The 13,949-nt window shown below is 33.4% G+C and overlaps 2 protein-coding genes across 3 annotated transcripts in view; one reads left to right on the plus strand and one right to left on the minus strand.

Moving 5' to 3' along the window:
* Positions 1–10,011, minus strand: part of LOC126838653 (uncharacterized) — a 52,317-nt gene extending 42,306 nt beyond the window's left edge. The window contains exon 1 of one of the 2 annotated variants that reach the window (XM_050573254.1): positions 9,575–10,011. The gene's annotated coding sequence lies outside the window, so the exon portion shown is untranslated. Of the gene's footprint in view, positions 1–7,266; positions 7,464–9,574 lie in introns of those variants that run through there. The other variant, XM_050573255.1, reaches the window with a different exon arrangement.
* Positions 1–13,949, plus strand: part of LOC126838646 (uncharacterized) — a 221,124-nt gene that overhangs the window by 53,890 nt on the left and 153,285 nt on the right. The window lies entirely within an intron of this gene.

The raw sequence follows: 13,949 nt of genomic DNA on the forward strand, positions 1-13,949 counted from the left end.
ATTATAGCTATGTATATTAAAATTTAAATGATAATAATTACAATAGTAATAGTTACGATAACGATTCAATTGTACAGAAATGGAAATTTTAGCATACAAAATTATATATATGATCCACAAAAATGGAGAAATGTTATAACGAGCCTACACAAAGTCATGACTTAAAATATATATTAAGTTATGGCATATCCCCACTCTACTATATTATCAATTCACAAAATGGCAGGGTACATCTATGGTTTTTGATAAATATATACATATACCTTTATAAAATAATTGAAAAACGAAATTTTTCTCGTAGTTAGGTATTAGATTTATAATTTTTTTTGAAAGAGGAAGACTTCCCTACAGTCCACTGTCCACATAGGTTTTTTTTAAATTAAATTTATATACATCGTCTTAAGAGTTTAATATGACCATTTTTTTAAACATTTTTCTTTCCCAGACTTTTTTTTTACTTTGATAATATAATCAAAAGTCGAAACTCTGTGCGAGCTGTAGGAAATCTTTATCTAGAAAAAAAAATTGTCTAAATCCGATTACTCTACCAGGGTTTATACATTTTCCAGAAGTAATTTTTCCCCGCACAATATGGCACAAAAATAAGAGGCAAGGATTAATATTGAAAAATTTAATTTTTATTTAATGCTAATAAAACAGAAAATATTAAATAAATTGAGAGAGAGAGAGATAGGTTTGATGCGATTAAAGCGGAGCGGACATACACGGTAAGTTTATATTATTATTACAATTACATTGTTATATTATATCCCACCCAATTATCGTACAAGAGTAGATAGAAATGATAGTTAATATTTATATTATTGGGTGTACGTACCGCATTAGTGGCGTCGCGTGTACATAAGTCCAGATATTTGTTGGCACAGAGTTTACTAACCCCGTACACGTGCAGTATTAACAAAAAAAAACCGCGTATTAATAGTTGTTATTTTATACAAAACATAAAAAAAAATTGGCTAAATTTATTCTTCGAATTTCGAACGAGAGTCGAAATCTATCCATCTATAATAACTAAAGTCTATATGTAACTATTATAGTTATGCTATATCGAGTAGGGTACATGTGTAATAAATCGTCTAACGAATCTTCAAAAGGTTATTAAATTTTAGTTACAGCTTATAACTTATTACACGTTCCAAACAACAGCTTTTAAGCAAATATAATGTATTAGATTTTAATAGAAATATGTACAGCGTGACAAGTTGTTATTTATTCAGGTATGCCGCAGTGTATTAAGTCAATTATTAGTCAATAAAATATTATTTTGACCAAATAAATAAAAAATATCGAACACTGGTCGATAGGTAGATTTTTCATCCACCCAAAAGCTTGCTTTTAAACTTTTGATTGGTACAAAACTGTAGTTACAAAAAAAAAATGGTAATGTATAAAAATGCTTTATCAAAAAAACTCAACGAATGGTTTTTTTGAAACAATACTGTTTAACGCCCTATGGGATATGCATAGTGCAATGATCGTAGGTATAAGTTTTCTGTTTGGCGCATGTTGAATTAATTAAAAACTGATAAAACGGGTTTGGCCAATATATAAAAAAAGGAATATTTATTCGCACGTGTGCATCGGTCAGCACGTGGACAACTCCGCCCTACGCTTAAGGCTACTAGTAACTAGGAAGTTATGTTAATAACCGCAAAATGACTCAAGTCATGCTCAACGATTGCCGCCGCCAAATATCAAGGACTTCCCGGTGCACGGGTCTTAATTTTTCAACAGATAGGATAATGAACTCAATACTAGTTAATAGTGAAATTTTAATAATGATCATTTTCTAAAAACATTATTTAATATTTTAACGACTAGTATAGAAATTAGAGATTACATGGAATGTTCACATCCGATTTTGCACCCAGAATGTCTTTCACTACCTAGCTCAACGATGGGTTTAGAGCAAAAACACCTATTTTATAAAATCAGAAAAAAACTTTTTGGAGGGAATGCTAAATCCGTTTTTAGGAAATATTTCCTAATTGGTTAGTAAAATAATGACAAATTTGTAAATATATTTTGTGATGGTCCGATAAAACTATTTGTTAAAAATAAAGAAACCCAACGAGACTGATCAACATGCACTATACTCTATAGTGTTATCGTTAACTTAAGATTTAAAAAAAAAATGTACTATTCCGAATAGTCTTTTGATAAGTCTGTAGTACGTACAATAGTAAGGCATTATCTACTAACATTTGTCCATTGTGTAATTTATTAATTAACAATTGTATTTTATTAATTTATTAAAGTTAAACTTAATTATTTTTAGTCTCATGGATTAGTCAAAACTTTGAATTCGTTTCTAATTTGTAAAACAAGTTTTTAATTAGAAATTAACATAATTTTATATTCCGTGTTATGAGTGCAGCTTCAATGAATTCCAATTTGTCTTGTAGTTTTGTAAATCTGATAATATTATATCTTTTGGAAACCCGAGTACCGGGTAGTTTGCTAATAAAGATTGTTACAATAAGGCTAATTTTAAATGCCGAATCTCTCAGTAAAAATAAATGCCAACATTTGTATTCTCTCAAAGTAATTTGTTTTCATCAAAATAAAATATTTTTTTCATTTTAACGGCAACAAATAAATGATTAATGGATTTTCAAATTTAAAGAACACCTTTAAATTTAAAATGAAATCTAAATATGACTTTGAACAGATATCTAGGCTATAAAAGTCTGGGTGGGGGGGAATTGTTAGGTTAGGTCGAAGGGAAAACGAGTACCGCTCGTGATCACGCATGTATTTATTCACGTGTGTAACCAAAACGTTTTTTAAAATATTAATTTAATTTAAGTTTCAAGCTCATTATTTATAACAATATATTTGTCACCTTATGTCTAAAAAGGCCAGAGTAAATTTTTGATAAAGACTACTAGAAAAATGTTAAATTTTAGTTGATCTAGCTATGTATTTTTTCCCCGTGCTTAAACGTCAGAACGTATTACATCCTATTTAAATTATAATTCAAGTATTAGGTAGTAATTATGCCCTCAGTGTAGAGATGTAAACCAAACCGTAATATATCCCTATGTAGTGCATAAGTTAACTATTTCAACAGCTGTTGTACAAAACAGTATATTTTGATAATATTTTTCCTATATTTTTCGTTAGTAATGTACGATGGTTTCTACTCGGTTTGTGATATAATTGTTGAGTAGAATGCTGGTTTAAATATTACTTTTATGACATTTTAATAAGGTGATGTTAGTATCAGAAGTTAGTAGTATCAGAAAGATGGTGGTGTTATGACAATTAAAAAAAAAAAACATTTTTCATTTCAAAATAATTGTTTGTACTTGAGTAAATAAATCAATATCAAAAAAATATACATATATATATATAAATAAATGTAATTATTCACGATTTCTTAGTATAAAAAATAATGGATTTTTACTTTGTCATGTAAATATGAAGAAAATCATAAGTTACCTCATATTGTCTTAAAGAAAAAAATCAGTTATTTACTATTTCTGTAAACTTTGTTTGGACTAACGACCTTCTACAACTGTTGGCTATTCCTTATACATAAACTACATTGCAAGTAAAAAAAAAACGATTTACTATCATTTGGTCATTTTATCTTCATGTTTTTTTTTAATGTTACAGCACAAGCTCGACCATAAAGCACAAGTCTTTATAATCAGTGACCACTATCATAATACTGATTATTAGAGATAAATTATATTATAATATTATAATATAATTAAAAAATTAATCACTAAACGAATATGTTGTAAAGTTCAGATTATTAAAACGGATAGGCTTATTGAAAAATGTTCAAAGCATTGTTCAACTTGACATAGTTGACTAATAATTGCTTATGCACATGCTAGGAGTATTGTCAAATGTCATTTCTTCATGAATATGTCTGATACCATTACACGTCCAGCTAACCATTGCATTCAAAATATGCAAAACATATTATGAGTCATTAAACTCATGAATAATTGATAAAATAATAATTTTATAAATGTTCCAAATTGTAAACTTTGTCCTGCCTTAATTTAAAATCTGTAGCGTTTGTGTCATGTGTTTAAAACGAGCAATGCAATCGATTTGGCCACGTTAGTTCAAGGTCTATAACGAATTAATATTACCGAGAAGTAGTATTGAAGTGACAGTGAAAAGTTCACAAAACTAGGTACAATAGTAAGTTTACCGAGTACGGATATTAAATCATTGTCATTCCATTTAATGGGTTAACTTGGACTGCTCAAGATAATCTGACCCTGCAAATTGCAGGTTGCAATACACCAATGTAATCCACGTCATTCTGAAGGTCCTCCATACATTTCCACAAGCTCCATAACAACTTTATTGTTTTTTTTTAATAATATATGGAAAAACATAAATATCTATAGAATTTTTATATTCTACGAAAACACTTGCTGAGCATACCGATTTATTGGAACGTTTTAAATGTACATGTTTATTAATAACGTGTACAGTAATATTGTTCAAACTACACTATGTACATAACACACAAAAAAGTAATAAATACTGTGTATAGGTGATTTTACATCAATTCAATATTACAAGCATTGAAAGTAATTAAAAATATAGAATATACAGTTACATATCGAAATGACTACTTTTATTACAACTGAAACCATAATTTAAATTACTGTTGAATGTTGCCTTTCAAGTTTGAACAATATACTTTAATAAATTACAAACATTTTTTTATGTAGCCAACGCTCAATCAAAACATATTATTATTACCGCATTCGAGCCGAAAAAACATGATCGGATTTCTCAGACAGACAATGCACTCAGTTTAAGATTATATTAGCTCAATTAAGCTCATTTAATCTTGTATAGAAAATTTTCCTATCTTTTTAATGTAAGTAGTATCTATCATTGTAGCCAAATGCTAACGACCTAGCAGTCTAGGCAAAACACTTAAATAAAAACAGGCACTTTTTCACATAAAGACAAACCTGAATTTGAAAAAATGTATAAAAACAGAGAATAGGTTTATTTTTTCAAATCTTACGAATTAAATTTTACTACCATTGTTCCATATCTAATTTAAAACTCATTTATTTGATTATTAAAATATAATATTGAAATAAAATATCATGAACATTTTAAATCTATTATCATATTTTGTATTTACCCGTGTTAGATTTTTTCGGTGTTGGTGAGTTGCGGCCCAATCCCTAAATCAAGTACGAGTTGTGGCCCGGGTTTAGGAGAGAGGCGTATGACTTGCGGCCACATAATAATTACCACTTTATATTAGCCTATTAGCGTTACCCAGGAGACACTACGGGGAGGTTGGCTGAGTTATCTCCCAAAAATGTGTTTTTTTACCAAGTTCAAGTTTCGTCATGTTATTTGCCGATGAGCGGTTCCGTCGTTGTCATTTTAGTTTTTTTATATTATTGAGTTGATAAAAATTCATCTGTCCTAACTAATCTAATAACTTCAAAAGTAACGAGATACATAATATAAAAATAATGCGAAAATAAAAATTTAAAAACTAATTAAATCCTATAGGCTATAAGATATTGAGTGGATCTCTTTAAAAAAATCATCCTGTATAACTAAATTGGCCATAAAAGTTTCAAGAAAAATAATGTTGTACGGGCCGCAACTCATACGTCCATCGAAAACTGCCGGGCCGTAATTCATACGTCCATCGAAAACTTCCTGGCCGCAATTGACCGGTCTCCGACATCGTAAACAACACCTCGGGCCGCAACTCACCTTTTTTATCCCTATTGTATTACATAGCATATGTATTTATTAATTATTTATTTACTTTTTACCGTATGATGGTCTTGGTTATTTTACATTTTTAGTCCAGTTATTTGTCGGTATTTAAATTTGACGTATAAAACTAATACTTCATTCCATTGTTAATCTGAAATGATATTTTTCGTTGGCATATAATAGTATTTGTTTTAGTTTTAGGAGCGACGGATCAATGTAATAGGCAATAACCTAATGATAGGTGACCTCTATTTTCTAACAGACTGCAGACTCAAGTGTTAGTTTAGTTGACTATAAAAAGAAACTGATCGAAATCGAAAGTTGAAATAAGAGTTACCAACGGACAGGAACTTCTTAACCTGCACCATGTACGGAATCAAATGGTGGATGTAACGCACTTTTGCATAACGAAGCGCCGGCGCGGTAGCCAATTGCGAAAACGGGTTTTTTCATATTATCATACAAAACGAGTCGCCAAAGACATGATTTCGATTGCCTTCGACCAGTTTTTTGTCTTTCTGTCTTGAAATGATTGACCTCTTCGATTGGGTTCAGCGAATCTCTCAGTAGGCTAAACCGTCTACCAAATATAATATTATGCATACTCCCCCAAGCTGATTGTCTAAGAAACTTTTGACTTGAGCTCTGACAACACAATATTACAATAACAGACTTGGCGATTTAATATCATGCATGATTGACGAGACTAAGCGGCATGCATCCTAACTATAATAACTGTGCATTATCTCCTGTATTCACACTTATGACTCCATAGTACAACGTTGGTGGGACGTTATCTCAACTCACCAGACGAAAGCAGCCTACTAAACATATTGAATCTTATTAAATATAGCAACGAATAGAGATCATGTATAAAGATTTCGAACAATACAAATATACCCTACTAATGACCGAATGTACAACCCGTTTTAAATCGGGCCTAAAAGCCAAAAAGGTTTAACCTCGCGTTTGCACGATGGTACACGTTTTTAAATATAATAATATACTGTTAACAGAGCTAATTTTTCCAACGATAATTATACGGGTCAGGTTATGAGTGGGATATGCATTGTAATTAATTTGACCAAAACGTTTGGAGAGGTATTTTTAAATCAAAAGCACGAAATTATTATTGCAGCAAAGAATATAATATAAAATAACATATACAAGTATTTTTTACATCATAATATCATACATCTAACCTGATTAGAATAATCTAGTAAGATTGTCATACGCACCAGAATTATGATATGCTAGCGTTGTCAGGAGTGACAATACTAAAATGAGGGAAACTTAAACATAATTGCGACTCAATAAGCATTTCTAAATTTTATGCAGTAAGAATACTTTGACCATGAGACAATGTTTTATTATTCCTGCGAAGCACAGTCTATAAAAACGGATGGGCGCCTATAACCTACCTTTCAGTCACACAGATTAGGATAGGTTGAGCAGGCCTGCTACCGCGTTAACACTGGACAAATATGTTAATGATATTATTTGAATTCTTACCTTACTACTTGCACAAGTGCACAAACGAGTTATTATTTTACCGGATATAATAATATCGGTAATTATTATCACGTTGACCTGTTACTGCGATTGGAGAGCCGTTTTTTTTAATGCTTCTTCTGTTAAGTCCTGACCGCTAGGCAAGAAACGACACGGGTAAGTGTGTAAATGACGTTTTCCAAACGGATAAACCAACACTGCTATTTGTCTTTTTCTGTCGTTTTGAAAAACGTCCACGTTGAAACCTAACCCGCGTGTAACCTCCGCGGAGGCCTAACGGCGGAGGTGTAAGCTAATTATTATTCTATTAACGAGTGGGAGATATTATCTTTGATAGCGAATCGTATTGCAACACACGTCGAGTATAGACAAGCAAAAAATTATCGCTGACATAAAAATGTATAAGAACCGGGGGAAAAAACCAAAGCCAATTGTTCTTTTCTACGGTGTGGGCATTTGAGTAAAAAAATATAAATTAACTGGTCTGTTTTGTATAGTGTTAAATAAACGTCTGTCGTCAGAAAGAATAATTGTATAACTGTGACATAATTATTTTTATCGTCCACGATAAAATACCGGGTGATCCAATTAACGCAAGACACTAATTTATTTTCTTGAAAGTAATAACAATTGTGTGGTTTTTATTTTTAAAAACATTTTTATTCATGTTAATATTGTGCAATAGTATAAAATTAGGAAATGTTAATACTTTTTGGCACTTTCAGTGTGCTATCCGCTATTAACACTTAAATTGAAACGTACCTATTTATTTAATTTACTTTTAAAATAAGCATAATTTGTTGAACATTTTGACAGGGTGATAACTAGTTTCGAATAACTACTTTTGGAGTTGCTTATTAAAGTATACGATTTTCAGAAAATTATTCTAATCTGAAATGGTCTATTTTTTCACACTGGTACCTATGATTCTATTTAAGTTTCAAAAGTCAATGGCGCTCTGGAAAAACCACATGGGATTTATATAATAACACTTAAATGTTTATGGAAAAAATATATATATACTTTATTTTATATTAACAGGAGTTTGGTTACATCCGTGACAGCCATATTTCTTTATTTATACCCGCCGAATACATTTCTATCAACTAAATATTTAATTTAAGCAACTTTATTTTAGTTGAACTAAATAAACGATTACGTTAAAATAACCATTATTCAGGAAATTTAACTACAAAATCTTGTGATTACAGATGCAACCAATGTACTATTAATGCAACAATATATTTTTTTCTTGTGGTTTGATGACGAAAAATACATTGAAGATTTTCAAAGTCAACTTTAATTTTAAGAACGCATATAAATGTATAGGATTTTAAAAGTATTTGTGGGGGATAACATTTGTAGGATTTTCAAAATAATCTGTTCGAGGGTAATATCGTCTGGCTTTTCATTGATAATGGACATTAAATTCTACCCTTACATACTACAACACATGCCTTACTGTCTGTCCTTTCATGCCTATAGAATACCTAGGCATCTACATCCCAGTTTTTACTATGAACGTGAAAAGTGAACAGAACATAAGCATAGAGTACACTGGTATGTATAAAAACATGACAATGGTCCGTCAAAGAGAGGTTTTAATTACAAAATAATATTTTTATTTTAGTTTTTAACAATATTATCTTGTCCGTGCAAGTACAGTTTTAAAAAAAAAAATCCAAAAAGCCAACAAACCACTGACACAAACTTATAAGTGCACAATAGTGGCATGTGTGCGTTATGTATTATTTTCATTTTATCAGCGACTGTCACGCGCGGCGAGCGCAAAGATATTTTTACAGCGGGCGGCGGTCGTGGTGAAGTAGCGAAAGGGGCGAAGCGGGGGAAAGACATGCCGTCGTCGCCGGGGCTGCCGCTGTTCCGATGGTCGATTATTTTCGGAACAGCTCGGCGGCCTCGTCCACAGCCGCGTCGGACGCACGCCGATCGGCTACCTCTCAGGTCGTCCGGCGATGATTAAAATATGAAAAACGCAATACAGTAATAATAATAATCAGCTCTAGCACGCAATACAATCAACAATGCGGGTCGCAGCCCGAGGGTGGGCCTCGGAATCCGTCGAGCAGCAGCACACGGCCGGGTGTAATATAACTACGATCGTTATCGTTAGCGACAAAGCGTGGCCGAGACGCTTACACGACCGGGCAGAGGAGTTAGCGACAACGACAAAGCGATAACGGCGATTAGACAAAACAACAAAACGTGCTTATACTCTACATTATTATTATTATTATTATCAATATTATCATAACAACTATTTTTTGTTTTTGTTTTTGTTACGTACCTCTCTGCTAAACGGTCGTTTATAAATACGAGGAATTGATATAATATAATATAAATTATGTATAATAATATAATATGCGAGACGGACAGTGATACTACTACTATCACCAAACGAAAATCAAGGAAAATAACGTAAGAAAAACGATCGTGTTATATAACTATTATGAAAACACCCGTTGAATTGTCGGAATATCGCGAGGCGGCGCGTCTCATCGGGTTTACAAATGAATAGATAACCCGTCAAAATAACAATATTTATGTTCTACGTTAATTTCGTTTCGGATAACGAATAGAATAGTAATAATAATAATATGAAAAAACTTCACGGTGTGTCTCTTTCTGTATAATATTGTGTGTTGTGTCTGTGTACGCATGTGTTTTGTTTTTGTCGGCGGCGGCGGGCGCGTGCTTTGCTACAGAAGTGACACTACTACTGCACCACTACTAGTGACCGGCGGCGATAAGCAATGTGTGAGTTTGTGTATGTGTGCGCGCGGAACGGCAGATTTTACCCGAGTCTAGTGTACGGCGGCGCGAGCGGCGTTTCGAGCGCCCAGCCCCCACTTCTCGTCCCTGCCGATCCCGCATTTCTCTCCTCGATCGCTCTACGATCTGTGGCGGGGCCGGAGGGGACCGCGCATTCGCCTAGCCGTACTCGACGTTGGTCGTCGCACGACTGCCAACCGTACGATACCGCCGGCGTTTAGTAACAAATACCAAAAAAAAAAACGCTAATAATATATCATCTTCGATAATCTCAATGAGCCTATTAACCACTGCGGCGGCGACAAAAACATGTATTCAAACGGTCCACGTGGCCGTATAATTCAAATGCCGGTTGGGGCGTCCTGATAAAAAACCGAGACACCTCCGGCGGTTACGGCTGTTGCTGCCCGTAGCGTTGATGACGACGGTAATGATAACGATAATAATCATTGGTATAAAAATGTAATTATTAATACCGGCCACCACGACGGGATATACGGTCGTGTCTAGACGTCGCGCTACCGTGTGTTTGCGGTGCGTGCGATGATGCGGTACCGCCAGCACAGCTCCCGCGACAGGACGCGGTTAGAAAGGTCACACGCACATCAATGTAACGGCCGCACCGTGTGTGTGTGTGCGTACACAATAATAATAAAAACAATAAAATACCTAGTATATGGCGGCGCACGCACGCGATTTACAATCACATCCCCGAGAGCTTCTTTTTATTGCTCCACGTTTTATGAATTTTTTTTTTATTTTGATATCCTCTGCGCGTTAATCCCCGTCGCGTTTTTCTGTCTTAACCCTTCGCCGCCGCCGCCAACACCACGCCCGTCCTTTATAGTGAATGCCAGTGTTTGTGTGTGTGTGCCGCGTTCCACCGCCCGCCCCAACGTCTACAAAACCGTCTAGACGATACGTCACCGCTTGCTCGGCGGCGGTTGCGTCACACCGCGGTCGACACGTGGCCAATGTGACCAACGGGGCCGTTGCCGCCGCCAACGACGACGACGACGACATCGTCTCCGATCGATAGCGTGTGGTACAGTCGTTGACTGTACAGTCCGTTGGACACATACACGTACAAACGAACTCGCGCGTGTAAAGCTCCGCTGCGGCGGATGAAATCAGACGGACGCGCCAATGCTGAATGTGTAACTATAGAGAAGTACGACGCGGAAGTAGCGGCGGGAAAGCTAGAGGCGGCTGACGGGGGGCGCGCTAGGGTGACGCCGGCAGAGTCGACGCGGAAGGATAGGTTTTATGGAAAACGGCGAGGGGAGGGAGGGAAACGCAAAAGAAAAGAATAAATAAATAACGGCCAGTACGACCGTGTATGGACACAATAATAACATTAACACTATTTCGCGCGCGCCGTGTACATAATATATGTTATTATTGTGAATTATTTTGCGTTACCTACGTTAATATTTACTTACATTCGAGTACATAGTTGTGCGGCAACTCGAATGGTACAAAAATATTATCGTTATTTACATTTAATATACATACAAGCCGGATGGCTTGCCGCTATGTTCAACCGACGACGACAACAACAACAGCAACAATAATAATAATATGCCGGAGAACATTGCTCGGCGTATGTACACTTAGTGTGTATTCGATAACAATATACATATATATTATGTATGTATTTACATACGTTGGTCGCCCACAAGTCACAACTGCACCGGTATGTGTTATCGTCTGGGTGCACTAACGGTACATTATCGAGCCCCGGCGGGACCAGTGACCGGGCTGCACGCACTTGCATTTGCAAACATAATTTCCAGGCTTTGTCAATAACAGACGGATGTAGGTACATGATTTGCCTGGGAAAAACTCGACAGTTTGATTTTCACGGATGGGAATCATTAGCGAACTTGGCATGTTCATCTAAAACGAAGATAAAAGAAAAAACTAAGTAAATAATTTACCAATCTATAAAAACGCCTACGTTTGTGTATTTAGTGGCGTACTTAAGGAGGTTGTTGAGACGAATATCTCTCGACCCGAAAAAAATGACGAAGAAGTATATTGCTGTGTAAAAATAATAAACTCATGTTTACAATTATTAGTTTTACCTAAAAGTAGGAATTCATTAAATAATGACAATGTAAGAGAATTTGTTTTTACTTAGTAGATTAGAAAATAACAATATAACATAAATTAATACTGTCAGATGTCAAAGAAAAAAATGTCTAGAATAATTATTTTGTTAGTATAATTTGTTTTTATAAATAAATATTTGTTACATTTTTTTATAGACTTAGTGGTTACAATTAGTCTTAACGTAATAAAAAACTAAACAACTTAGTTAAAGAAATTGCACATTGGGGGTTTATTAGTGCATATACATTATATAGGTTGAATTGCCTAAATGTATGCATATTTCGGTGGTTTTAACAGCATAACCTACTTCCGGGCCCTAATTATCACGCTTAAGTACTGTCGAAATCTACATTATATTAACCAAATTGGCTAATTAAGTATCTATGGTAATGTATAAAAAATAAATGTATATTTATTATTTAAGGACTTAACTTTCAATTACATCAAATTTGAGAAAGTGCTATAAGGTTACAAATGATTTTTTATACAAGATTTGGGAGATATAAAAGCAAAATAACATATATAATTACATAATATATTTCTTTGTAAAGACCACCGAGGCTGCAGACTGCTGAGGTTAGTGGACTGTTCAAAATAATATTTAAAATGTATTATAATTATATCATATTAAATAATATTTAACTTTTAATACAGTTTAAGGATAAAACTGATAGATATTAAATCTTAATATTTAATCCCTGTACTTTATACTTAAACTACTGCATTAATTAAAGAAAAAAAAGTTTACTACCTAGTATCTGAAACCACAATCTTCGTGTTTGTTCTTTTGTTATTTAATTTATTACGGGTTATTTACTTCGTTAAAAAAATGTATACATATTGTTAAAAAAAAATTGGCTAATTTTTAAAATAAAATAATTAATTACACAACAATCGCCTACAAAAAAAAAACTATTAAGTTTTTGTAAGTAGTTGGTTTCTCATTAGATCCAGAGACCAGATATGGTTTCAAGTACTATATTGTTGTACCTCTATTCGATTTTATAGTCTGTTTAGCACGGGAGACTGACTAATCTGCACACAAACCAAAACGTTTTACTTTTAAAATTAAAATCAGAATGCAATCTATCGTTATATAGTATTTTTTGATTACAAATTAGTTATCACCCATTGGTATACTTTTTTTATTGCGTATTATAAAAGATAAAAGCTCATAATCTACAATGTACAAAGAATAAAAGCAATATTTCAGATATTGCTATAGATATAGGATTTCTAAAAAAAGTACTAATCACTAATCATAATGTTAAACAAAAAACTGTGTACGGGTCCTTTATAAATAAGTGTGTATAGACAAACAAAAAAAAAGTACAAAAGCAATAGGCACTGTCTTACTGGAATAGCTTCAATGTTAAAAATTAGTTATTTATTAGTTTATTCGTTACTAAAAAATAATTCATAAGTTTGCAAATATTAATAAAAAAATATTAAGTTATTAAAAAAACCAAGACGGAAGGTTTCATTTTAAAAATGTTAATTTTTAGGTTTTGGCTTTAGTTGAATATTTGTATTATTATTGTTGTTCTTTTTTTTAAGGAAAACTAAGTCGTTCAACCGTAAATTTATAAGTGGATGTAAGATTATTTTTTCGAATCTAAAATATCAAAACATTTCAATAAGAATATATATACATTATACATATTAATATATTGCAACACCAACACGACGCGACGTTTACAATAGTTTGTATGGAAAAAAATGCGCTTGTACACAACAAAGCACACTCCACTCACACGATGAAATCGGTCGACTGT

Source organism: Adelges cooleyi, unplaced genomic scaffold (assembly GCF_023614345.1).
Source record: "Adelges cooleyi isolate 19-005CV unplaced genomic scaffold, UGA_ACOO_1.1 ACOO_flye_CR_arks_rails_tigmint_CR_PRNA_30, whole genome shotgun sequence".
NCBI lineage: Eukaryota > Metazoa > Arthropoda > Insecta > Hemiptera > Adelgidae > Adelges > Adelges cooleyi.